Source organism: Megalopta genalis, chromosome 3 (genome assembly GCF_051020955.1).
Source record: "Megalopta genalis isolate 19385.01 chromosome 3, iyMegGena1_principal, whole genome shotgun sequence".
Taxonomy (NCBI): domain Eukaryota; kingdom Metazoa; phylum Arthropoda; class Insecta; order Hymenoptera; family Halictidae; genus Megalopta; species Megalopta genalis.
Genome location: NC_135015.1, coordinates 21309742 through 21335338, shown reverse-complemented (window position 1 = coordinate 21335338; position 25597 = coordinate 21309742). Strand labels below are relative to the sequence as shown.

The following is a 25597-nucleotide window of genomic DNA, read 5'->3' as shown; positions in this document are numbered from 1 at the left end:
CCATTCGCCGTTCTCATTATTCCTTTCATTCGGCAATTAGCGCGTTAATTGGATGTGAAAGGTCGGTTGGAAAGTGATTATACATAATACGGGGCTCCGCGCCGCCTTCGAACCTGCGGAAGCGTTCAATTTCATCGGCAGCTACGGTAATTTCTCCTTAGAATGCCGAATTTCGAGTTGCTGTGAATTTTCCTGTGCTGGTCCTACGCCTGTGGAATTTAATAGGGTCTCTACTTAATCCTATTTCATAGGGTCGACCGTAGAATCGTGGCACGTGGCCTCGGAATTGCCTTCGAATCGTGACACGTGGCCTCCGAATTGCCTTCGAATCGTGGCACATGGCCTCCGAATTGCCTTCGAATCGTCTCAAGTGGCCTCCGAATTGCCTTCGAATCGTGTCACATGGCCTCGGAATTGCCTTCGAATCGTGGCAAAAAATTAAAAATAAAAAAGTTAAGCCATCGTTTTTATTTTAGCATTACTGTTCATTCATATTAATGTACACCGACATGCTAGTCGCTGTCTTTCTTTCGCCGACTGCCCCGAATTTCTATAAAAACGAGCCGCGATGCCCGAAGAATCGCGACTCAGTATTCTCGCCATTTTCCTAAAAATTGTATCACGAATTTTCGAAAAAAGAAAAATGTTCGCAGCTTCCAAAAACACGAAAAAATTGTATCCTAAAGTAAAAAAAAAACACCAAGTACGATTTTTCGAGAAAAAAAATATTCCTAAAAATTGCCTCGTTTTTCCGCGTGCGTAGGCCTTCGGCTGGTCGATCGATTAATTAACGCGGATTACGATAGTGTCTAATCACCGCTTAGATTGGATATCCTGCATTGTCAACGTATGATATACCGGATAACGATCGAAGCAAATACAGTTTGTTGTCCGTGTATTATCGTTGCTAATTGCAGTTTGCACGAGCGCGAGTCCTCGCCGGCGACACTCTCGCCCCCTGCCCCGCCAGAATCCTCCACGGATCAACGAAATAGGTGTCTGGCAGTGAATCGAACGCCGACAACGGATCGCACGAGCAAATATTGACCGCAACAAATATAGGCCGGCCGGACAATCGAAACGTCAGCCCCGGCTTAATTTATCGGCGGCGCCTGCGAGGGTGGTTTTTTCCCCCCATTTCGTCGCGGCCTTGATCGCTTTCGCGTTCCACGGAGTCCACGAGGATCGTCCGACTCTTCGATTCGCGCGTTCCAGTCGCGAGAAAATAATGGAGACGTTTGCTCCGGTATTTTCACGGGGAAGAATTTAAGGGTTCGTTCCGCGAGTAGGGTAGATGTGCCTTTTGTGACCGTGGTAAGGATTTATAGGAATTTCGACGGAAATATATTCTTGAAATTTTTATTTGTTCTTCTTCATTCCTTCTGCTTTCTCTTGGTTTGTACTTTTTTGTGTTAATTTCATTTGCACTGTATTTTCTTTCTCGTTAATTGCACATACGCACTGGAAACTACATATTTAATATTTAATAGTTTGGAATTTGAAGGTCCGTTGATCGCTGGGAATCGTAGCCAACTTCAAATAAAAAAAATATCAATAATAATAATAATAATACCGATAACCAAAACAGATGCGCTGATCATAACCGGTACATCTAGCCTAATTAGCAGAAAAATGCAACTCGAACGAGCGTGCGCCAATTTTGAATTTTAATTGCAGGTTTTACGATGTAGAATAAGGAGAGACACTGTATAATAAATTAAAAGGATCATAGCGATCTTCGTCGGCAAATCAGCAGCCTCGAAATTATTATTGTACAGTTGCTTCCGCGGAAGATTAAAAAATTCAATAAAATCAATTTCGAACGCGTCCAGTCGATTGATACTGCAATTGTAACACGATCTTGCATAACGAAGGCTCGACGCAAGCTGCGCTCGTGTCCTAATCGCCCATGCAAATCAAAACAACATGCTGCTGCGTAACAATGAATCATTGCCCCGATAATGAAGCTCAAAGTATCAGCCTATGTTCGAGATAAGGGAATGGCGAGCGAATCTTTGCGAACGGCAGCGCAACCAATTTGCGAAGAGATCTTACTTAAGCACTTCTTAATGCGGATCTTTGCGCGGAGTAAAGTCGTCATGATTAGATCGCGGATCTTTATGCATTCGTGGCCACCGAAATTAGCTCCGTTGAATTGACTGTAGAATTAGCTTGCTTTCCGGAGAAACTATTATCGCGCGAAAGTTTCCCCTCGACTACCGGATCTCCGCAGTCTGCTTCGTTTAATAGGTAATTCGGTCCTCGTTTTCTCTGACGAATGTGCCGTATACGACGGAACTTCGATTATACGAACTATGCGCGGCGATATGAACGTTCGAATAACAGAACTGGTGCTTAGTTGTATTTATTTAGGAGGATTATTTTATATATTAAATTATACGGGGTGTCCCAAAAAGTCTCGCAATCAGAAAGTAGGGGATTCCTGAGGTCATTCGAAGCAACTTTTTCCTTAGCGAAAATGCAATCCGCGGCTTCGTTTACGAGTTATTAACGAAAAACAGTGACCAATGAGAGGCGAGATCATTCGGCGCGAGACGGCCGAGCCAGTGAGCGGAACTGGGCTCCGTGCACTCGTTGGCTGGGCCGCCGCGCGCCAGCCGAGCTCGCCTCTTATTGGTCAGTGTTTTTCGTTGATAACTCGTAAACGTAGCCTCGGAGAAAATTTTCGCAAAGGAAGAAGTTGCTTCAAATGACCCCAGGAACCTCCCATTTCCGAATTACGAGACATTTTCGGGACATCCTGTATATGTCATATTATATTATATATTATATCTTTTTTTTTTTCAAACACGTTATTTCCAGATCGCGTATTTCTTGCATTTAAGAGAAAAATTAGAAACCGAAATGGAAAACTGTGGAAGACATTCGAAGAGTCAAAATACTGTAGCATTGCCATCGATCTATTAAAATCATTCGGCAAAGAAATTAATGTCTACGTGGCTCCTGTATCTTGTCATTAACGCGAACAATTTCTAAATTTGCCGAAAAGTTCGCGAACTGTTAGCGAAACGATATAATGTCGTAAAATCAATTATTTCGTAATTACCAAAATCTGTTCATCGGACACAATAACGCTTCGATACCGAACGATAACGTGGTGTTGCGTTCGATCGCGCGGAAAATTCGCGACATCGAATTGAAAAGCGGGAGCGGCGGCGAATCCGGCGAAGCAATCGGGCCGGGAACGAGAGCCCGGGGAAAGCCCGCGGTTTCCATTTAATCCACGTCCGCGGACGCAATCTTCGAAAGTTTGCGGCGGCAATCTTTTCGAAATTCAGTTAACATCGTTCGCGAACGAATTTCGGCGCGGAAAACAATCCGCGCGAAGTTTGCGCCGCTAATGTATTCGCGCGGTTGTCGCGGGTATCCATCCTGGCTCCCGGCTCCATTCGCCGAGCCCTTCTCGCCAACCCCCTTCCCCACCCCCGTCCCTATTCTCGGTGGTAACTTCGTCAGGGGCGCGCGTCCCGCCGCTGAAAAATCGCGGCTAATGGGAAAAATTGCTAAAGTTACACGGAAAGTTCCGGCGACTTTCGTCGTTTGCCGCGGCACCTTTCGCAGTCGCGGAACTCCATTAAGCTCGGAAACTAATTTCCAACGGAGTTGCCGGCGCGTCGCGAGTGCGAGTGCACGCGCGCGCGCCAGCGCACCGACGTTGCATAATCCTTTTGAGGGTCGCATAAATTTCGATGCCGCGCGGGGACGATCCCTGGAACTTTGAGCGGAATCGGTCGGCGCGTCGACCGCGATTCGATTATCTCCGGCCTGCGCTAATTTTCGAAGTGGTCGCCGAATTCTACGCGAAAATGACCAATCGAAGCGGTCTCCGATTTCCATGCTTGACGGAGGCATCGTCGAGTTGTTGCGACGACGCTTGCGAACAGCATTTTCGCGAAGCTGCTTATCCAACGCGGATGTTTCGTCCGATCGAGTGCAGTCGCAATACCGATAAAAAGATGCATGCCTTTTTTACACTTAACATTTTTTTTGTAATTTTTTTCACATAACCTTGAGATAACCTTGACATAACCTTGCCCTTTTTACACTTAACATTTCTTTTGTAATTTTTTTCACATAACCTTGACATAACCTTGACATAACCTTGCCCTTTTCATACTTAACATTTCTTTTTGTAATTTTTTTCACATAACCTTGACATGACCTTGACATAACCTTGCCCTTTTCACACTTAACATTTCTTTTTGCAATTTTTTTCACATAACCTTGACATGACCTTGACATGACCTTGACATAACCTTGACATAACCTTGACATAACCGTTTCCGGGATAGTTCACTGTGCTCAGACAAAACATCTGCAATACGAAAGGCAAAATTATTTGTCAAGGTTTCGAAATCAATTTTTACGTTAACATAACAACGGCGCAAGATTTGGCACTGCAAATTGCAGAAGGATCGAGAAACTGTTCGGTTCGCGGTTGAATTCTCGCGTCGTTAAATAAATCGCTTCGATTCTGCAGAATTTCCGAGGCCGCTGGATCGGCAAGATCAAAGAGTTAAATATACATAGAGGCGATTCAATCGATGCGAAACTACTTTCTGATTTGTTTAAAGAAATCCACAGTTTGAAGTAATCGTGTCCGAACGAGGTCTGATCATCGTCGACCGTTTCTACTTGTTATTACCGCGTTAAATCGTTGCTCGTCGAATCGTTTCGTTTCTGAAGCTCCACTTTCGGGATAATTACGGTCGTTAATCATCTTATACAGAGTTACGATAAAAATGGGTAGATCGAGAGAGAGAACGCAAGCTAACATTAATATTATTATCTCGATTAATTGTCAACTTGATTGAAATGATAAAGGAAAGAAATACGCAGCTGTGCGTGAAATTTGATTAAAAAGTTAAATTAAACGTTCGGAGGATGGAACGAAAGAATGGAATCTTGACTGTCAGAGGTTTCATCAACGTCTGCGAGTCGAGGAAACACGGAAGATTTAGATATTTTGAGAAGTTTGTCCGCAAAAGTTGCCGGCAGATGGGAATTCCGTGCCGGTGTCGCGGCCCCGCTTGTTTCTTTTCTTCGGGAGAATTTATCGTCGCTGGGACGCGTTGCTGGGGGACGATCGTCGGTGCGAAACGACGGAACGACGCTCTCGCATCGTTTCGATGGCGACGACAGCCAACGCGCCGGTATCGGTCAAACAAATGACTCACGATTACAATTGCACAAGTCAAATGTTTCTCCGCGATACGAGCTTATTATTATCGGCGCGGCTTGTTCCCGATCTTCCGCGAACTGTTTACAATTTTGAGAAACGCGCTTATCTCCGTTGCACACGCAACGAGGGAGACGTACGAGCACAGCCGGAAGATTTTGTTTCGCGTCGTGCACGGCCGTGGCGGCGTTCGGAAGCGTCCGAGAAGAGATTAATCGTTCGCTCATGAACTTCGGGAGCGTTTCTCACGGCTGAAATTTATGCGATATGTCAAACTCTTCCCGCGGTAGAAGAAGCGGAAGAAAAATGAAGCGGAAAGGATTTTCGAACGACGAGGTCCTTCGAACCGCCTAATTGCAAATGTTATTAATGACGCCGCCGACGCCCCGTGCACCAAAAAATCACGAACGCTCTCACGATTATTTTCCGCTCGAAACCGCGTCCGACCGGATCCGCCTCGGCTGCCACACGATGCTCGAGGAGACGAACGGCGAACAGGGATCCCCGCGCGACTGCGAATGTAAGTCACGTCTGACTACATACGGTCCAATTCTCCTTGCACGATCCTCCCTGTAAGCGTCTAACGGCAGCCAGTCCCATTCTCCTGCGTCTGCCACGAATTAATCAACTCCGATGCTCACCTGCGCTGTCTCACGATCATCGGATTCACTTCGAATATGCTAATTCCCCATAACCCTTTGATTTACAACCGCGTCACGGCAGCCTGATTATGATTTCACGGCGAATCGAACGAACGCGAGCGTTGCGAACAAGCGGACTTTCTCGCGGAAAGTGAGCGCTGGAATGAAATCGGATCGCATTCGTAAATTGTTTCTGGTAGACGGAACTAATTTCCGATTTCGGTCGCTTAATTGTGTCTTCGCGAATCCGTAGACAAAATGTGCGCGAAATTTGGTTCAGAAGGGATCGACAGATCCGACGCTAAGTGCTCAAAGAAATGTTTCAATTTGTGTACGATTTGCGTACGATTTGCGTACAATTTATATACAATTTGCGTACAATTTGTGTCCCAACGCTTTTTAAGATTCCAAAAGATTTCAGTCGCGATTAACCCTTTAACGTACCACTTTCTTCGCAGTTGCTGCGATTAGAAACGTTTCAATTGCAATAATTTCTTAGAACGGAAAGAAAATCGATGTTCATCGTGTGTCGAAATTCACTCGAATGTTTAAATATCGTCGACAAGCGATTAGAATTTCCTTCCAATTTTAAAATACAGAATAACAAAGGGTCAACCGGTTCAAAGTTACAGCCACGATCGAGGAAACGTCGTCTTGAAAGAAACACTCGCAAGCTCGACGACCGCGGCGCTAAGAGAAATGAAACGCGAATCGATCCATCGCCGACTCGCGAGTCGCGGTCGAAACGCTCTCGAAATTAGACAACGAACGTCGCGTGCAAAATGTTTACGAATCCCTCGTTAGCGGCGCGATTTCCGACGGAGAACGCGCGCGCGCGCGTCCGAGGTCCCGCGAATCGGCGCGCGGTTTGCCGGAACACGCGGCGCGTTAATTAGAAACAGAACGCCGAGACCGCAAAAAATGCCGGCGTCGGTGATACCGAAAGGGCAGCGCCGGGAGAATCTTTTTGCGGGGTCGAATCGCGGTCCGCGCAGCGCGCGACTCGTAATTAAAGAGATCGCGCGGGACCGCTTTGTGCCCCGCCGGAGGTTCGTTAAGCCCGGCGAATTAATTTCCATGGTATCTGAAAACGGCCGACAGGCAGACACGACTCTCGGTTACGCTTCCGGGTCCTCTGTCCCGCTCGGAGAACCAGCTCGAACGAGCTTCGAGTCTCCTGCTCGTCCCATCCGCGAATGATAAATGCTCGAACGGGCTCGCAGACCGGAACAGAGGACCGACCAAACTTTCGTCCTCCGATCCCAAAACCACCTTTCATCCGCCGCCACCGTCGCCACCAGTTGATCCCTCCCTTTTTTTCTTTTTTTAAATGATCCCCGGCGAAGTTATTACACTCGAATCGTCCCACGAAACTGGCAACTGGCACCGGAACGTGTTTCACGTTCGAACGATCCGTCGGCCGACGGAAACGAAGACGTCGGTCCGGGGTGGAACACGCCATCTTGTCCCCCTGAATCGCTGACGTTTGTTTTCGCGAGCCCGAATCTGCTCGAGTGTCCTCTTTCCGATGAGTTATCGATCGCTGTTTAGGCTAGGCGCCGGGCTAAGTGATTCCACGTGGAAACTTTCGAGGACGATGTTTGCTCGATTGATTGTACTCCTGTGCACCCGGGGACACCTCGATCGCTGTCTCCTCGGCTGTCCCAGGCTCTGCGAATCGATTGTCCTTCTGCTCTGGGTGTCGCATCTTAACCGGTTAGCTAGGTTCGGCGAGTATATTCGTCGCGGAGGAGTGGCAGTATTTTGTGTTTGACGAGTATACTCGTCGTGGAGGAGTGGCACTACTTTCTGTCATGACGAGTATACTAGTCGTGGAGGAGTGGCAGTATTTTATGTAGCGACGAGTATACTCGTCGTGGAGGAGTGACAGTATCTTCTGTCACGACGAGTATACTCGTCCTGGAGAAGTGGCACTACTTTCTGCCATGACGAGTATACTCGTCGTGCGTAAAATATAACGACCATCGGCTGTTTAAATTGTAATTTTAGCGAGAACAAGAACATATTCCCAAATTTCAAGATTCGAATATTTTGAGGCCAGGCCAGAATAAAACAAACGAATAAAAACTATGAATACTAATATAAATAATCGTCCCTTACTTCGCCGAATACCACTCTACAGCAGCAATTTTTAAGCAATTTCTTGTTAACTTTTACAAGCATTTGATTCGACTTTTCCAAGTACTCGAAACAAATAAGTAAACGTTGAATCGAACATGAAATTGCCATTTCGAGGATTGTTCGGCGTTCTCCCGCGGACAGACTTAAAGTAACGTACATTTAAAAACTTGATAAAACCACTTCGCTAGGGCGGTTATGGTTGCGCGCTCTCCTTCCTCGCGCTGTAGATCTTACGCTAGGCGTTACTCTAGGAACAGTATCAACACTCGAAACCGAAAGTAAACAGGGAACGAGCACTTTTCTCCCTCATACTGTATATTTTAGAACGTCTTCGTCGAGACACGTGGGTCCCGTCGAATTCAATATACCTGGGCCGACACTCGAGCGTGGTTAACGCTCTCTACCGGCGGAGCCGGTATCTCGATAAGTTCGTAAAACATCTTGCGTCAATAGCAATTTTTTTCTCTGTGCCTGTTTCCACAAAAGTGTCAGAGTGTCTCGTTTACGGAAACGTGCACGTTGAAGCGGCTTGAACGATATAATTTTCCTCAGGAGTCGTGAAAACAGTGCTCCGCAAAGATGCGAGACATCCGATTGTCGCGACAAAAAAAAATCTATGAGCCAAGCGTTGGCAATCCTCTCGCAGCGCGATCTAAAACACGCGTAGATTTTTACGAGATTAAAGCGTAGATTTTTTTCGTAGAAATATTGCTTTCGCATTATAGTAATGTCTCTCTAATTGACGCTCAGATAGTAAACTGTCCAAGTGGACAGTATGGGAAAAGGAAATACGATTATTCGAGACCTGCGGTTCGTTTTTATAGTTACGAATTGTCGGGAACTATAGAAGCGAGCTGCAAGGTTAAATTAATCGTATCTTCTCTTCCCAAATTCGTCCACTTTTGTGCAGAATCTGGTGCGTCAGTTAGAGAGACATTACTGTATACCGTTGCGAATAAAATGTACATTAATGTCTCCCTAAATAACGCTCAGATTGTTCACAAAAATGGACAATTTAGGAAGAGGGGACACGATTACTTCGAGCCTTGTGGTTCGTTTTCATAGTTACGAATTGTCAAGGTTATGTCAAGGGTCGAATAATCGTATCTCCTCTTCCTAAATTGTCCATTTTTGTGCAGAATCTGGAGCGTCAGTTAGGGAGACATTACTGTATTAACACTTAGCCAACCGAATGGGGATATATCCGCGTTTCAAATTCAGTCGACTGATGATAGAATGGCTGATGAATGAAAAATTAAAAACGATTGCTTAATTTTATTAAGATTTGCAAGAGGTACGAACGCTGAAGAAGTAATTTATGCCATATAAGTTTGCTTCGTAATTTTTGTTTAAGTGAATGAAATATTTTAATTTTATGAACATTTTTGAGGTTTCTAGCGCGGTCCTGAATGTGTTAACTGAGCCGTCCATTCGCCAAATCGATTAACCCCGTTGCGTCGCGAAGAGCGAGCGTCTCGATCGTTGAAACCGATCGCGCGGTTGGATCGTCGATCGCGGGGATCGCGCGACGGCGATCTCTCGGTTGCGACACGCAGCGTCTAGCGGCTCGGACTCGCCGGATTATGATCGTCCGTCTAATTTTATCCGTCCTAGAAATCGCGTGCGGAGACACCGTCGCCCACCGTCCGCTTGATTTACGAGCGACGAGACTGCTTAATGACCGGCGCTGTTTAGGGGCTTCCTTGTTGTTAAGCGGATCGAAATAGTCGGCGCGGTCGTGCATGCCGATTCAACGATGCTCGCCGGGAAGCCTTGAACGCCAGCGGGCACGAAGAAAACGGCCGCCGCGACGGCAGTGGCCGCGATAAGAAAAATCGAAGCGAGCGTGGACACCTAGCTTCATTCACAGCTAGGCGGAGCTGATTTATCGCGGCGGTGCTATTCGCGACGACTGTTCCGGCCCGAGTGAATCGTTCATTTTGTTACGGGCCACGAAAGGTCCTGTCGTACACGCGTCGCTCTTCCTCGTCCGACAGCCGACGTGGCGGTGCGCGTTGCCAATTGTGCATCCTATCGAGCTCCTAAATCGTCGAACGTTTTCGTACACCGCGCCCGTTGCGTCCGAAGACGCTCTGAACGACGTCCGAAGGCCGTGCAAACATAACGCGAGCAAGGAATAAAAAAGAAATCTCGGACGAATTTACGATCGGATCTCCGTTCGATCGAGGTCGATCCACGAAAATACTGGAAAGCTACGGGTCCATAAAAATCGCGGTCGAATAATGACGCAAACGACGCGCGAGATTTCACGGCTCGACGAATCAATCGCGAGATTAACGATCGATATCTCGATCGCCGCGGAAATTTCTCGATGCATCGATCACCGGCAGAACCGGCGAACTCATCCTAATCCCAGACGGTTCTCCGATGCAATGATAAAAGCGTCGATCGCCGGCGATTCTCGACCGATTTCAATGCCGGCCGAAAGACGAACGACAGAGACGAGAGAGATCGCGCGACGGTCGGGGCGACGATAAAAGGATTAATGGGGGATTAACGAAGAGCGATCCGGGAGGACAGGCGGTGTTGTGCATGCAGCCAGTGAATGATCCTACGATATTGCGAATAGCTACCGTCTATCCGATGACCGCTAACTTCCGACGCTGGCACCAGAATGCGAGATCACGTCTAGATAAATCTTTCCATTCCCGTTTTGGCGAGCGGAACCGCGACCAACGGCGACTAATCGCTCGTGCGAGAGACGACGAGAGTGTGGAAAGGAGAGAAAGAAAGACGGTGCATGAGAGAGAGAGAGAATATGAGAGGGAAAGAATATGAGAAGAGGAGAATATGAGAGAGAGAGAGAGAATATGAGAGGGGGAGAATACGAGAGAGTGAGAATATGAGAGAATATGAGAGAGAAAGAATATGAGAGAGAATATGAGAGGGGGAGAATATGAGAGGGGGAGAATATGAGAGGGGGAGAATATGATCGAGAGGGGAAGAATATGAGAGAGAGAGAGAATATGAGAGGGGGAGAATATGAGCGAGAGGGGGAGAATATGAGAGAAGGAATATGAGAAGAGGAGAATACGAGAGAGAGAGAGAGAGAGAGAGAGAGAATATGAAAGAATGAGGGTGAGAGAATATGAGAGAAAGAATAAGAGCGAGTGAATATGAGAAAGAGAGAGCGAGAGGATATGAGAAAGAGAGAGAGAGAAATAAGGAACGAGGCAGACAGCCAGCGTGTCGAAAGAGCATCGTGAAATCGCGCCGCGGCAGCCGCGCCGGTATTATTCAGCAGACGATGAACCACAGGTTTCTCGAGTGCCGAGTGCCGAGTCCCGAGGCGGCCAGAACGCGCGGTTTTCTCTTTGGATTTTATTTCGATGTACTCGCGAGACCGCGCCGGCTAAATTCGCGGCGGCCCCTGACAGACGAGATCGTCTGCAACCTTGGGCGAGTCTGGCCAGCGACGCCCACTTTTCTGCCAAGTCAATCCCGCGGAAGCATCTCCGACGTTGGCAGAAAGCGTGTGGGCACCCTGTCCCGAGCCTTCGCGTCTCCGTCTTCCTCTTTCCTCTTCCTCCCTGCTTTCCTTTTCTTCGCGAACGCGCCACCCGAAATACCGACGCACGCCGCGCACCCTTTTCCCTTCGGGAAAATCATTTCTCCGAAGGTTAGACTCGAGCATCGGACAGACAAATTTTCCATGAATTGCATTCACCTTGGCGATCAAAAGATTTTTCCGACACCGGCGATTAGGAACAAATTTTACGGCAATTGTGATTTTGCTGCGCAAAGTTGTACCGAATTTTTATAGGAATCGATGAATGAATTATTCGGGGAGCGATCTAGACAACGCAACGTCGAAAATATATTCGAAAAAAATGCACGAACAAGCGCCCGAACGGGATCAAATGCTGTCGCCGCGCGACGATCGGAATCATCCGCTTTCCGAGCGTTGATCAGGAACAGCGGGCCAGCCGCGTGTGCCAAGAACAACGCCGCAGGAGCAGATTCTCTCTCTCCCTCTCTCCTCTTAGAGCGGCGACAGCTTCCGCGACTCTGCCAGGAAAAACATCTGGGATACGAGGAAACGAGTGCTGTCTCTTACTCGATACAATTCGGAACGATTCGAATGATGAATAGTGCAGATCGCGTTCAATTAACGCGAAGTCCTATACAGGCGGTTTTTCGTGGTCGTCGACGGGAAGTTTAATGTCAACGTCTGTGCGACCGGCGTTCTTGGATCGGAAGAGGGAGAACGAACTTGAAGTATTTTTAGGCCGTTTGATACTTTCGGCGCGTGATCGGAGTTGCAAGAGGGTCATAGCGGCTTGCGATTACGCGGATAATTCGCTCTTTGAAAGACGGTGTTCGTCGCTGCCGTCCCACTTTCGGATATAATAAAATGTTTCACGCTGAAGCGAAAGTGGTCGAAGTTGACGCAAATACGATCCTGGCTGTTTCTGCGAACCGTTCTGCGCGTAGAGGTTCTTAAAAAGAGAGGAGTTCTTACTTTCAAAAAGAAAAGTTAAAGTTTCCACTCTTTCTAGTCATCCGAACGGTAACGCGTTACGAAAACTAGCGAGAAGAAAGGATTATAGTAATGTCTCTCTAATTGACGCATAGATCGTTCATAAAAATGGATCATCTGGGAAGAGAAGATACGATCGTTCGAGCCTTGCGGTTCATTCTTATACTTACGAATTGTCAAGAACTATGAAAACCGATCTGCGAGGCTCGAATAATCGTATCTTCGCTTCCCAAATTGTCCATTTTTCTGCACAATCCGAGCGTCAGTTAGGGAGACATTACCGTAGTCGCAATTTTCGTTGAAAATGTTTCACGTGGATCTTCAAAGCATTCTATAAAAGTGTATAGACTATAAGACGCACACCGGATGCCATATTCGTTGGTCATTCGTTGAATAATATATCTCCTAAGAAGCCGATTTCCCCGCCCCCTCGTTCCCCGCATTTCCTATCGAGAGCTCGGAGTCGCGAACGGGAAATCATCGCAACGAACGGAATCAGGGAGCATAATCTCGTTAGGGCCGAATAGAAGAGGCGCGCTCCCTTCCGGTGCTCTGCCAAGAGAATCGCTCGCGAATGGAAGAGGAACGCGAACGTATCCCGAACGGTCCCGAAGCGGCGAGCCGGTAATTGCGGACAGATTGACCGATGAGAAGCGGTCCGGGTACACGAGCGGCCGGGTCCCGAGATTAATCGATGATACGAGAAATAATTGAGGATCGGGCCGATACGACGGCGCGGCGGCGTCGTTATCGCGAGGTGATTCGGCGCCGGATCCGAATTATCCCCCGTCAACCAGCGTATCTTTCCCTCGGCCCGCCGCCCCTCGCCGCGCCTTGGCACCCAGTCGACGCTGATCAATCGTGATACCGCTACCGCCGCGAGAATCTTTCGAGAAACACTGCCACCGGGTATATCGATCACGTGCGCCGTACGCGAAACCGCAAATAAACCGGGCTTAATGCTCGTTCAAGGCCCCATCGAATTTTTACGCCTCCTTCCTGCGGCCCGATCGAAACGCCACGATTCGACGAGGAGCAGAAACGGTTGTGCTATCGTTTGTAACACGTTGAAACGATTACGGTAATGTTTTCCTTACCGACGCTCAGATCGTCCAGTAAAAATGGATAATTTGGGAAGAGGAGATACGATTGTTCGGCTCATTTTTATAATTGTGGACAATTTATAATTGTCACAATAAACCGCAAGGCTCGAATAATCGTATCTCCTCTTCCCAAATTGTTCATTTTTCTGCAGAATCTCAGCGTGAGTTAGGGAGACATTACTGCAACGCTTTGACCGGTACGCGGATGTCGAAATTATTTACAATTTTATTTTCGTGGTAATCCATAGAAATTTCTTGATTTTATTCAGATTCGCGGGAGGTAAGAATGTTGAAATAGTAATCGATGCGTCATGTAACTTTGATTTGCATGCTCAATTTTTAATCGATTAAAGTACTTTAAGTCTATGAAATTTTTTGAGATGTCATAGACGCGGTTGTCAATGTGTTAACGAAGGGAATAAATGTCTTATTGTAGAGTTTTCGACTCGCGGTTAGTCCAGAGAATTTACAACGCGTTTATGGCAAATGGTGAACACAGTAAATTCGCTGCAATTTAAACAGCTCGGCTTTTAAGCAAAAATCGGCTATTTGGGAAGAAGAGATGCGATTACTGGAACCTCGCGGTTCGTTTTTATCGCTGTCGACGATCGGCGAATAGAAAAATGAACCGCGAAGCTCGAATAATCTCGTGTCTCCTGTTCCGAAATTGTGCATTTTTGTGCGCAATCTCAGGCAAATTAGACAGAAATTTAAACGCAGTTCGAGGCAACAATACATCGAACGCGGTTCGAAAAAAGAATAAAAAACGCTTCCGACAACTCGCTCGATCTTGCTGTTCGATCGTCGTTCCTCGAGGAAGCGACTATAATTCGTTGGAATAAAGTTAAAGAAAGAAAGCAAAACTGCAACGTTCGATGTCGCAGGCAGGATTAACCCTTTGCACTCGAGTGGCGACTCCGAGGCACCACTGAGATTGTCGTATCACGTTCCAAGATCATGTTTATATTGTCAAAGTTCAAGATCTCTTGAAAATCATTAAAAGCGTAACTCCTCTATGGATCGCGAGGCTCAATTTCATATACATAAAATGCGCTTTGTTATATAAAATGGAAATACTGCGAGGCAGAAAAATTGTTCTAGATTCACAGTTGAAGTGGCTTCTGGCTGTGCAAAGGGTTAAATCTCGGCGAGTTCGTCGATAAAGTCGCCGAAGGCCGGCGCGCGTGTCGCCGATTTTCGCCGATCGCCTCTCGGCGGAGATCGAAATAGCAGCGTCGGATTCGAAAAGCGGCGCGACGCGGCGCGTAGATCCGTGGCCCGTCGCGTCGATCCAAAAATAATCGCGAAGTGGGCTCGCGCGGTTGGAAATTCCATCCGCGTGCTCGAAATCGCGGCGATATTGCCGCGCGATAACGCCAGATCGATGAGGCACCGATCGACCGCGCGATAAGTCGATCGATCTGCAGCCCGACATCTTCGATCCTGAAACGAAGTATAATACATATACGCGTGTGCGTGTGTTCCTCGTACACGAGCGACAACGTACGAGAGACCGGCGTCGCATTTTCATGGGGAAACAGAGACCCGAGGGTGCTGGGGCGTCGAGGCGGAAGCCGAGGGAGTCGGATGAGAAACTCGGTTCCGCGCGCGGAAAGGTAATCCGATTCGTGACAAATGGAAAGATTTCGCCGCGCGACACCCAGTATCTTCTCGATGTCTCGCCGGAACCGACTTAATCCCCTTCTAAACATTAATTCCGTCACCCGGGGAAGCCGCCGTCCCGCGGGACGATAACTTCGATGGACTTCGGGAACCAGAGAGACGAGCGGCTCTCTCTCCGGCTCCACGGGCTCTGTCCCCGGGAACTTCGATCTTCGACCGTGGAAAAATAAAAGAAAATTTGATTCCGATCGACGGAGTAGCTGGCTGGATAGCTGGCTCCTCCTGGTAATCCGATCTAGGCGACGCGACGCGACGCGAGGCTGTTCGCGAGTCGCTCGGTCCGATCATCTTCACCGAGTGTCGTCCTGTTCGACGGTGTTCCGACAGATAACGCGGAATCCTGGATACCCGAAGGAGACTGATTTCTTCGACGGAGATAACGTCCGGGGATTTTCGATCAGCAAGCTGACCGAGTCTCCGTCGGAAGACGCTCGAGGCGACGGCGGAGCGATCGATGATCGGTGAATTGCCAATTGCGCGACGTCTGGTTAGCAGCTTTGTTATTTAATCGCGCTCATTTCCGCCGGTCGACTTCGTTGCACCGGAATATCCACGATCTCCTCCGGTGGGCCAAACTCGTGCGAAATTTGATCGCGGGTTTTGACCCTTTGCCCTGCGATCGCGTCCGAGCGACGCGGTCGGATGATCGGGCGACGTTATTTTGGGGGGAATTAATAAGCGCGAATCGGAAAGAATTATCGGAGGACAGATTCCTTTTCGCGGAACCGCATAAGATCTGCTGGAGTAATCGTTGCCGGGATGGAAAATAAAGCGGCCGGAGGGAAATCTGCGAAGATACGAAGTTCCCAGTCGTTCCCGAAGCCGGTCTCGCCCCCGCGGCGAACGATCCCGCACGATTTCCAATCGCGGTTTACGACTTTCGAAAAATCCGAGGCGCTGCCTCGTCGATCGCCGTCGAATTTTTACGCCTCGAGCGGCACGAACGCGAACCATCTTGTAAAACAGCGGAAAGAAACAACGACAGGGACGTCTTTGGATCGCGATTAACGATGATCGGGATGTCCTGTTTCATTCGGGGATTTTGTATCGGCCTCTGATGCTACGACGAAGAGCATCGGAGCGACGAAAATCATCTTCGAGTTTATTTGACTTCGAAAAGTTCTCCTCGCGACGCGATGCAACGCGATCGAACTTTTCTGTTGTTTCATCATTTCAGTATGTTCGTTTCACGTTTCATTGTTTCCAAAGCTTTCGCTTATTTAAGTTGAATTAATTCTCCGGTAATGTGTGTTTACGATTCCGTGAACCCAATGATAATGACACCATTCGTTCGTTTAAATGACCATACGGGCTGCAAATTCGCATTGCAATTTCTTGAGCAACGCAATATCGTTCGTATCGTTTTCGAGACAAAGAAAATCGAAGATCGTTGTCGCTGAGTGGTTTAGATTATCGCTTGATCCCCGAACAAGAGGCTCGAGCTTAGGCGCCAAAATAATCGATAGTAATCGGTAGTACAACGGAGAAGCAATCGTGGTAGCTGAGGTCATCGATCAGTCCTCGCGAAGTCTACCGAACAAGTAATCGGTACTTCAAAACAATTGCTTCGGAACCAGAGGAATCCGCGAGGAATTTGAAGTCAAATTGACTCTGTATCAATTATGGGTGACTTGATAAAAGGATAAATATGTGAGCACAGTGGCGAACGGTATTACAACAATTACAGGAAGTCGTATTCTTGGTGCCGGAGATAATTACTTATCGATAATGGTGACTCGAAGTCGAATTGACTCTGTATCAATCATAGTGACTTAAAGTCAAATTGATTCTGCATCGATTATGGGTGACTTGCAGTCAAATTGACTCTGCATCGATTATGGGTGTCTTGAAGTCAAATTGACTCTGCATCGATTATGGGTGACTTGAAGTCAAATTGACTCTGTGTCAATTATGGGTGACTTGAAGTCAAATTGACTCTGTATCAATTATGGGTGACTTGAAGTCAAATTGACTCTGTATCAATTATGGGTGACTTGAAGTCAAATTGACTCTGTGTCAATTATGGGTGACTTCAAGTCAAATTGACTCTGTATTACTTACAGATGACTTGAAGTCAAATTGATTTTGCATCGATTAAGGATAACTTGAAGTCAAATTGACTCCGTATTAATTATGGGTAAATTTAAGTCAAATTGACCCCGTATCACTTAAAGGATGACTTGAAGTCAAATTGACTCCGTATCAAAAAGCTCCTGCTTCGAGAAGATCGAATTACGTAAATTCTGTGTCGATCAGAAGACCAGCTGGAGTCAAGACCAGTTTAAATGTCAACAGTTCCGAATCGAACAATTCAGATGAACGGTACACTAAAGTTCACTGTTTACGCGTGGCATTCGAAGCCGCTGATCGGTTCGATGTTCCCGCTATTATGCAAATTTCAAACGTTTGTGCGCAACAGAAGCTGGTGGGGTTTAATTACGCAACGGTCCGTTCTCGTGTTTGTTGAACCGAGTGGGCATCGGATGAGACGGCCGAAAATTATCGGGCGGCCTTGGCGATACCTCGGTAAATCCGCGCCGATACTATTATACTAATTCGATACTAATTCGTGCTCAGATTGCGCACAAAAATGGGCAATTTCGGAAGAGGAGATACGATTATTCTAGTCTGCCGGCTCGTTTTTATGTTGACAAGTTTCGTTGACAATCGGCAACCATAAAAGCGAGCCGCGAGACTCGAATTATCGTGCCATAACTTTGACGTAACCTTGACATAACCTTGACATACATAACCTTGACATAACCTTGACACAACCATAAAAGCGAGCCGCGAGGCTCGAATAATCGTGTCCGAGTGTCCGCTGATTACCGTTTTCAATTCCGAGTTCTGGGCCTTCTAGGGAGAATTGACTGGAATAATCGCGTATCTCCTCTTCCCAAATTGTCTGGAAGACAGCTGTAATATAATATTGAGCTCGTCGAACGCGAAAAGAGGACGGCAGGCTCGAATAATCGTGTCCGTATCCGCCGATTACCGTTTTCAATTCCGAGTTCCGGGACTTCTAGGGAGAATTGACTGGAATAATCGCGTACCTCCTCTTCCCAAATTGTCTGGAAGACAACTGTAATATAATATCGAGCTCGTCGAACGCGAAAAGAGGACGGCAGGAGGTCTGCCGATTCCCGTCGACGTGCCACTCGCGAGATTTCGCGGCTGATCCGTCCGATTGGCAAACACGGAAACTTTTTTGGATTCGGCTCGTGACGCGATCTCGGCCTGCGGCACGGTTCGTAATCGTTAGAGGTCGCGAATGTTTACACAGATTCCTCCCGGTCGCGATTTCACAAGAATCTAGGTCGACGGAAGATTTATTTTCTCTGATCGAGCCAATTGTTTGCTCTGGCCGCGTTTGCCGCGCTGTGTTTCGTTCTTTCTGTTTATTTACAAACAATACATCGATAGTTCGGAAACTTTGTTAGCTCGCAGAGATTCTAATCAAAATATCGCGCGATTTATGTCGTCTCGTTTATCATGCTTGCGGTGGAAGATCAAATTGCAATATCTAATTTTAGAAAACGATTATTATATTTAATTTTACAAAAACATACCATAGTTATATAGTTATACAATATATATATATATATAGTTATACAATATATATATATATATATATATATATATATATATATATATATATATATAATAGTTATATTATAGTTATATAGTTATATCGTTATATAATTATATAGTTATATAGTTATATAGTTATATAGTTATATAGTTATCCCCCCGACGGGAGATCAGCGGATCAGTAAATTAGGTTATTTTAAACAGTTCAGGAAAATTTAAATATTCCATTTTTAACTACTCGCGCCAATGAAGAAGATCGAATGGATCAAGGCTGAGCGGTTTTCAATGGCTCGTAGACTTTTGTGAAAATTTTAAGAGAATTTAATAATTCTCTTTTTCCCAATGATTCTCGAATCTTCTAGTTTTATCGAAGTTCACTGCCTCCGTGTTACCGCCGAAATCTACGCCACGATAATCACAGATCGTTGGTCGACCGAACTTTGGTCACTCGGAGCCGAGCAGTTTAAATGCCCATTAAAATATCCGACAGAGAAAGAAGAAGAGCCGAACACGAGGATAGATACGTGTGTGGCCGTGTTAATCGGACAGGTACGATAAGCAACTATTTGTCAAACCAGTCGACGTCGCGCGTTGGCTAGACAACCGAGCAGGTAAGATGTTTCGAAGGGATAAGGACGGGCACAGACGACGCTAATTAGCGATCTACGATCTCGTAATCGGTTATATCGTCCTTGTTCTAGAGATAGGGGCTGCTGCGTCCGATGACACCTTTGCCTAATCGAATCATTGCTGTTAAACACGGTGCACGAGTTCGATTGACCGATAAAACACGGAACGGTTATGGCAACACTGCGAATTTTATGCATTTTTTTGGCAAAAGCGAAAGGAAACAATTCGAAACGAATTCAAATTAGTAAATTGAAATTATCATTTATTTAAATATAGAACATCGATGTGCTATTTTCCGCTCGTTGAAATCGTTAAGGACAGAATGAAAGGCACGCACGACGCTTTGTTTTCTAGCAATCGACGCGGACAATTTTTATTTTTGCATAAATAATCAGCGATCCAGGCATCAAGTGACGCAAAAGTATGTTTGCGTCGACGGCGCAGACTCGGATTCGCATTTTAACGCGTTATCTACCGGCGATAATGTTATAATTGCAGGAAGTCTATCGTTTACAGTTAAAAATGCTTAATTAACTATTCCTATCGTGTGTCGCAAACAAGTTGTTTCCAGCGACGTTATCTAATCATTTCGTTTGGATTTGTCGCAAGGGAAAAGATTCATTGGATTTCTTACAATGCGTCACAGTAATTACAAATTCTATCAATAGACTTCCGATCGATAAAGCGTTAAGAATGCAATTGCAATTCCGCGGAGCTGTGACTAGCAAGAAATCGCTCTGAGATTAGAAAATTAATCGAATGAAACTCTGATGCAGAATGTAAGAAGACATTAACCATTCGGCTACCGACGTATTTTTTCATAATAAGAAGAGCGCGATAGCGCTCCTCAGCAGTCAAACGGTTAATAATAATAGTAATAATTTTATTTATTAACGGGATGAACCCTTTTTTAGAGACAGAGAAAAGAGAGAGAGAGAGAATAATAATAAGGTATCAATCGCATAAGGACGGATGAAACGGAAAAACTTGAAGCTAAGAAAGATAAAAACCAGAGAAAGAGAAAGGAAAAGAATCTTTACATTCGACGTAACGGAACTTGTTTCAGCAAAGTGAAAAGAGAACGGCGAAGAAATGCTAAAAGATAAGAAGAAAAATAGCAAACAGAAAAGGAGCATCTGTCGTCGCGGCGTCGAAAAGCAAAATTTGAAATCGACCAAAGAAAGTTGCGTTATCCGCTGGCGAAGTTGCATCGTCCGCTGGAGAAGTTGCATCGTCCATTGGAAAAGTTGCATCGTTGCATGAACGAGAAGAACGGGCGGGGAGCAATGCGGAGAGCGGAGACGAGTCCACGTGGCGGATCAACTTTTTAGGATAGATGACAGAGAGCGGTCGGTGTCAATTGGACGAACAACAGAGAAGAATCGGCGCGGCGTTTAAAAGCGGGAGGAAAAAAAAGAAGAAACGGGGATGCACAGGGGATCGTCGAAATAACGTGGACAACGTTGCGCCGGATAGACCCGGGTGTCGTCTCGATGCGCTGTGCCATCGATAACAACCGCAATGAAAACTTGAACGCTGCCGTTGTCGCGGAGGGGAAATAACAAAAAAAAAAGCGGCGGCGCAGTTTTCGGATCAGCCATTTTCGGTTTCGAACCGATCGGAATCGCGAACAGCGATTGAAAATTCTGTGCTCGGCGGCGCAACTTGCGCACCGCGAGGCGTCGTTTCAAATAGCTTGGTCATCAGATTTCGTTATCTCGGGGCATTGTTCCACTTTTGTAAAAAACGGAGGCCTCCTCGCGTGTTTGCAGGATCACTTTTCTATTTGTCCCACTGCTCCGATACGCGATAGCGACGCTCGTTTCAATCTGAAATTCCGTGACCGACATCGCCAGCATTTCGGCGATATTTATTTATACGTTCATTTATACGTTTATATTGTTTTATCGTTACACATGTTACATCATATTGTTGTTAATATTGCTGCATATGTTATGTTATATTATATTGTATTATATATTATATATTCTTATATATTATTATTATTATTATTATTATATTATATATTATATATTATATATTATTATAATATATTATTATATTATATTATATTATCTTATGCTTGGCCAAAAAAATTAACCCAAATATTTCCGGCAGAAACATTTTCATCCCGGCAATTGTAGGAGTCGTTCGAGCCGGTTGGTCTCGAATTTGTTGAAACGCGGAACGCGCAATCGAACGGTCGATTTCTCGCGGCGGAAATAAAGTATAAAAACATTGTTCCGGCTTCTTACGTTTGCGGTAGGTCGCCGATCTTCGTTCTGCATTTCCATCCGTAAAATTCGCGAAGAATCGAGCAAGTGGAAAATTTCTTTCGTCGACTAAAAGATTTTCAATCGCGCTTGTTTCCTCTTTTCTCTTTTAAATTGGCGCGTGCCGTAAACGCGTAAAGATCCGCTGCCCCTGCTCCGCGGGCGAATCCCGCGTTTTTTAATTCACTCGCGCGGGTCCGCGCCGGTCGATAAACCGCGGGAGCATATCGGAAAGTTAGTTCTTGTTCCCACAATTCTAAACGCTGCTGCTGGTTTATTCAGACGCGAACACGCGGCGGAGAACTTTTATTCCGTTGGTCGATGCGAAACATCGGCGAACTTTGATTAGATCTCGCGAGGCGCCATAAATGAGTAAACACCGGCAGTCTAATAACCAGAAGTTCCGTGTCAAGTTTAATAACCCGGCACAATACGGCAAGTTCTTCGGTTCCCGCTTTGGGAGCAGTCGGGCTCTATTAACGTTAAGCCTGCCTGTCAACGAACAGCCGTGCACTTTCGAATAAGAAGCTTCGCTGGCAACCTTATTAATTAGCCTGTATGCTTCATGCGCCGATAGCCTAAGTACAACGATGATAGTAATGCAGACCGAAGTCGGAATAAGTCGGCAATTTTCTCTTGGAAGCCTTTCGAAGCAGCCACTAGGCTGCTGCAAATGTCCAAACTTAGTTTATTCGCAGTCATGGATTGCACTTTTGTAGACATAATTTCCCGTGTTTCCGTGTTTGCAGGTGCTGCAGGTGCACAAGGACAGTCTAGTTAACTTGTCGTTCGAGACACGAAGTCGAACACTTCGTTATTCGCAATCGGACTATTTAATACTTAGCCAACCGAATGGGGAGATCTCGCCGTTTTAAACTCAGTCGATCGATGACCGATTGGGGAAATCTTCCACGTCTGATTAAAAATGACTGCTTAATTTTATTAAGATTTGCAAGATGTACGAACGTTGAAGAAGTAATTGATGCAATATATGTACGCTTTATAATTTTTATTTAATTGAGTGAAATACTTCAATTTTATGAAACTTTTGAGGTTTCTAGCGCGGTCGTGGAAGTGTTAAGATGTCCTGATTATTTATCAGAGAAAATTGTGAAATTACTGGAACTCTGATGTTCAAGAAACGTCGAACAAGTATTAACACAATTTTGTAGAGATCTGTTCTGGACGTCGTTTCTTCTTTCTAAATAAATAAGTACAGTAATGTCTCTCTAGTTGACGCTCAGATTGTCCACAGAAATGGACAATTTGAGAAAAGGAGATACGATTAATTTGAGTCTTGCGCCTCGTTTTTATAATTACCGATTCTCAATAACTATAAAAACGAGGGTGCAAGACTCGAATAATCGTGTCTTCTGTTCCCAAATTGTCCATTTTTGTGGACAATCCGAGCGTCAGTGCGGGATTACAATTCGCTGGTTGTTATAAAATATTATAAATTAGCTGAAACAATTTAACGAATTATAATCGTTCATTATTATTTTACGATTACTTTTCGCCCGATTACATTTTTCCGGCGCGGACAGCTCGCGAGACGCGGCGTGGCGCGGCGCGTTCTCCAGCCGCGCGGAGCGTTTCCGTCCGCTCGAAATTTTGGCGCGACACAAATCTGCGGCCGCGTCGCCGACAGAGATCAACGGGGCTTTATTTCGAACGATATTAACGGGGGGCTGTCGCGGCGTGCGGGGACCCGGGATCGGACTTCATTTCGCCGATATTAAAATGGTCGCGCGGATTTGCGCGGCCCGTCGCGAAAAATCCGTCGGTCCCGGCCGGTCCCGGCCCATCTGGGTCAACGAACACGGCTATCCTCTGGCCGAACCTTGTGCCAGTTTGCAGCCCCGCTTAATAAACATTATACACGGACGATGATTATTTTGGGAGCACGGCCCCAAGAGCTTTCCTAGCGCGTCGGCTCCGCTCCGTCCCGCTCCGACCCGCGACGAGCCGAGCCGATCCGTGCCTTTGAATTTTAATTCCGAGGCTTCGATGCATACGAAAACTTCGTTGATTAGCGGACCGTGCTCCCCCTTTTTTTAGCAATCTAGCTGGGCGTGATTGAATTCAAACTTCCCGACCAAAATTAACGGCGGAGTGGAGAATCGATCGGATTCCGCCGAGCTTCATGCGTGCCGTCCGCCTGCGGACGCGACGGAATTTTCTTGCGCGATGGACAGATGATTGGAGAGTGCTTTCCGAAACGACGAGGCTAATCGAATTGCCCAGCGCTCTTAACAGCGGCGGCGTACGATTTTTTGGCACGGCGGCGAAATTAGTTTCCGAAGATTTGCTTGCGATGCGCTGCTCGCGGCTCTCTCCCTCCCCTCTCTCTCTCTCTCTCTCTCTCTCTCTCTCTCTCTTTCTCTCTGTCGCTCTCTCTCTCTAAGCGAATCTTATCAGTGATTATAAAATCGCACGTGTTCCTGCGATGCGGTTCGGTGCTTCGACCGTTTCAGTATAAATATACAAAATGCTCTCGAATGACTACGCTACGCTTGTTTATGCATTTATGGTGTATATGCAAGTTTTTAAAATGCAATTAAACGTATATATTAAAACGAGAACTAAGCGCATTATTCTTCTATTCTATTCATTAATTATTTTCCAGTTGCTGTAAAAAATCTTTTTCTTGCTTAAATTTGTACAAAACGGATTTTCAAATCGTAAAAGTTCGCACAAAAATCCGCAAGTCTGCTAATGACAAATTTTCCGAAGAGATTTCCGAGCGAAGCGTCGCAGATCCAATCGACGAAACATCGAGAATATCGAAAGTAACGTTGCAAAAGTGATCTCGGTTCTGCAAATAGACAGCTTACAAAAATACCGGAATTACTTTCGCAACAACGATCCAATGGTTGGCAAAGGACAAATACGAATCACTTTTTTTTTTTTTGTTGTTGGAAGAATTATTTGCAAAAATTGTTTCACGGGGAAACAGTCTCGTTTCGCGTGTTGCAATAAATATCTTTCGAGTAACTGCAAAAAAGCTTCGAGGCCGGGCGGAATTTTTGTTTGAAAAACAAAAAAAAATCGCCGGCCATTCGTGTTTCGGTGTACAGCGCGATGCGAACCTCGACTACATTCGGTGTATTTATTATTGTAAATGATCGGAGCGTGCAAACACTGTGTTCATCCGGCGCACGCCTCCGGCACGGTGGCAAATAGCAGCCGGGGAAGGCAGAGGCGGGCAAATTTCGGAGCGAAATTAAAATAGCGAGAGCGGCGAGCGTTGTCGCGCGGTTCGCTTTTCCTCTCGCAATGACAACTCCGTAGTTGGTCTCTCGCTCCGTAGAGACCGTGGGTAAATATTATTCTCGGCGCAGAGGCTCCGAAGAAGTGCGTCCACTATCGATGCTCTAACCCTAAAAGATTGGAACTAGCGTCGTGAGACGGCAGATTTTATATAGCAAACACGAGGAGGTGTGTCATACAATCGCGGAAAGATTAAACGAATTTCAGGTGTCAACGAAATATTTCAAACTTTATATTATTATTACAGAGTGGACGGAATTTCTATCGGTATTACTATTTTCATTTTATTTAGAGAATCGACGTAAATATTTTTAACTTTAATAGTAGTCATAGACGCTTCGTCGATTCTTTAATAATATCATAAAGTTGTATGCCAAATAAATTTAATAGTAGTCATAGACGTTTCGTCCATTCTTTAATAATATCATAAATTTATTTGGCACACAAATCCAGACCGTATAAAACATTTTCGACCGTGAGCTTTTAAAAAGTTAAATTCTCGACTCGAAATTATATTTGTTTCTATGAACATTCCACGAGCTAAGAAATTTTAATAAACTATG

The 25597-nt window shown here is 45.9% G+C and overlaps 1 protein-coding gene and 1 long non-coding RNA gene across 9 annotated transcripts in view; both read right to left on the bottom strand.

The window, feature by feature from the left end:
• Positions 1-25597, bottom strand: part of Mdr49 (Multi drug resistance 49) — a 178276-nt gene that overhangs the window by 54520 nt on the left and 98159 nt on the right. The gene's annotated exons all lie outside the window — the stretch shown is intronic.
• On the bottom strand, positions 454-18767 carry LOC143259174 (uncharacterized). The gene is made up of 2 exons (XR_013032992.1): positions 4289-18767; positions 454-4194 (listed from the first exon to the last, which is right to left on the bottom strand). It is a non-coding gene; the product is annotated as an uncharacterized LOC143259174 (long non-coding RNA).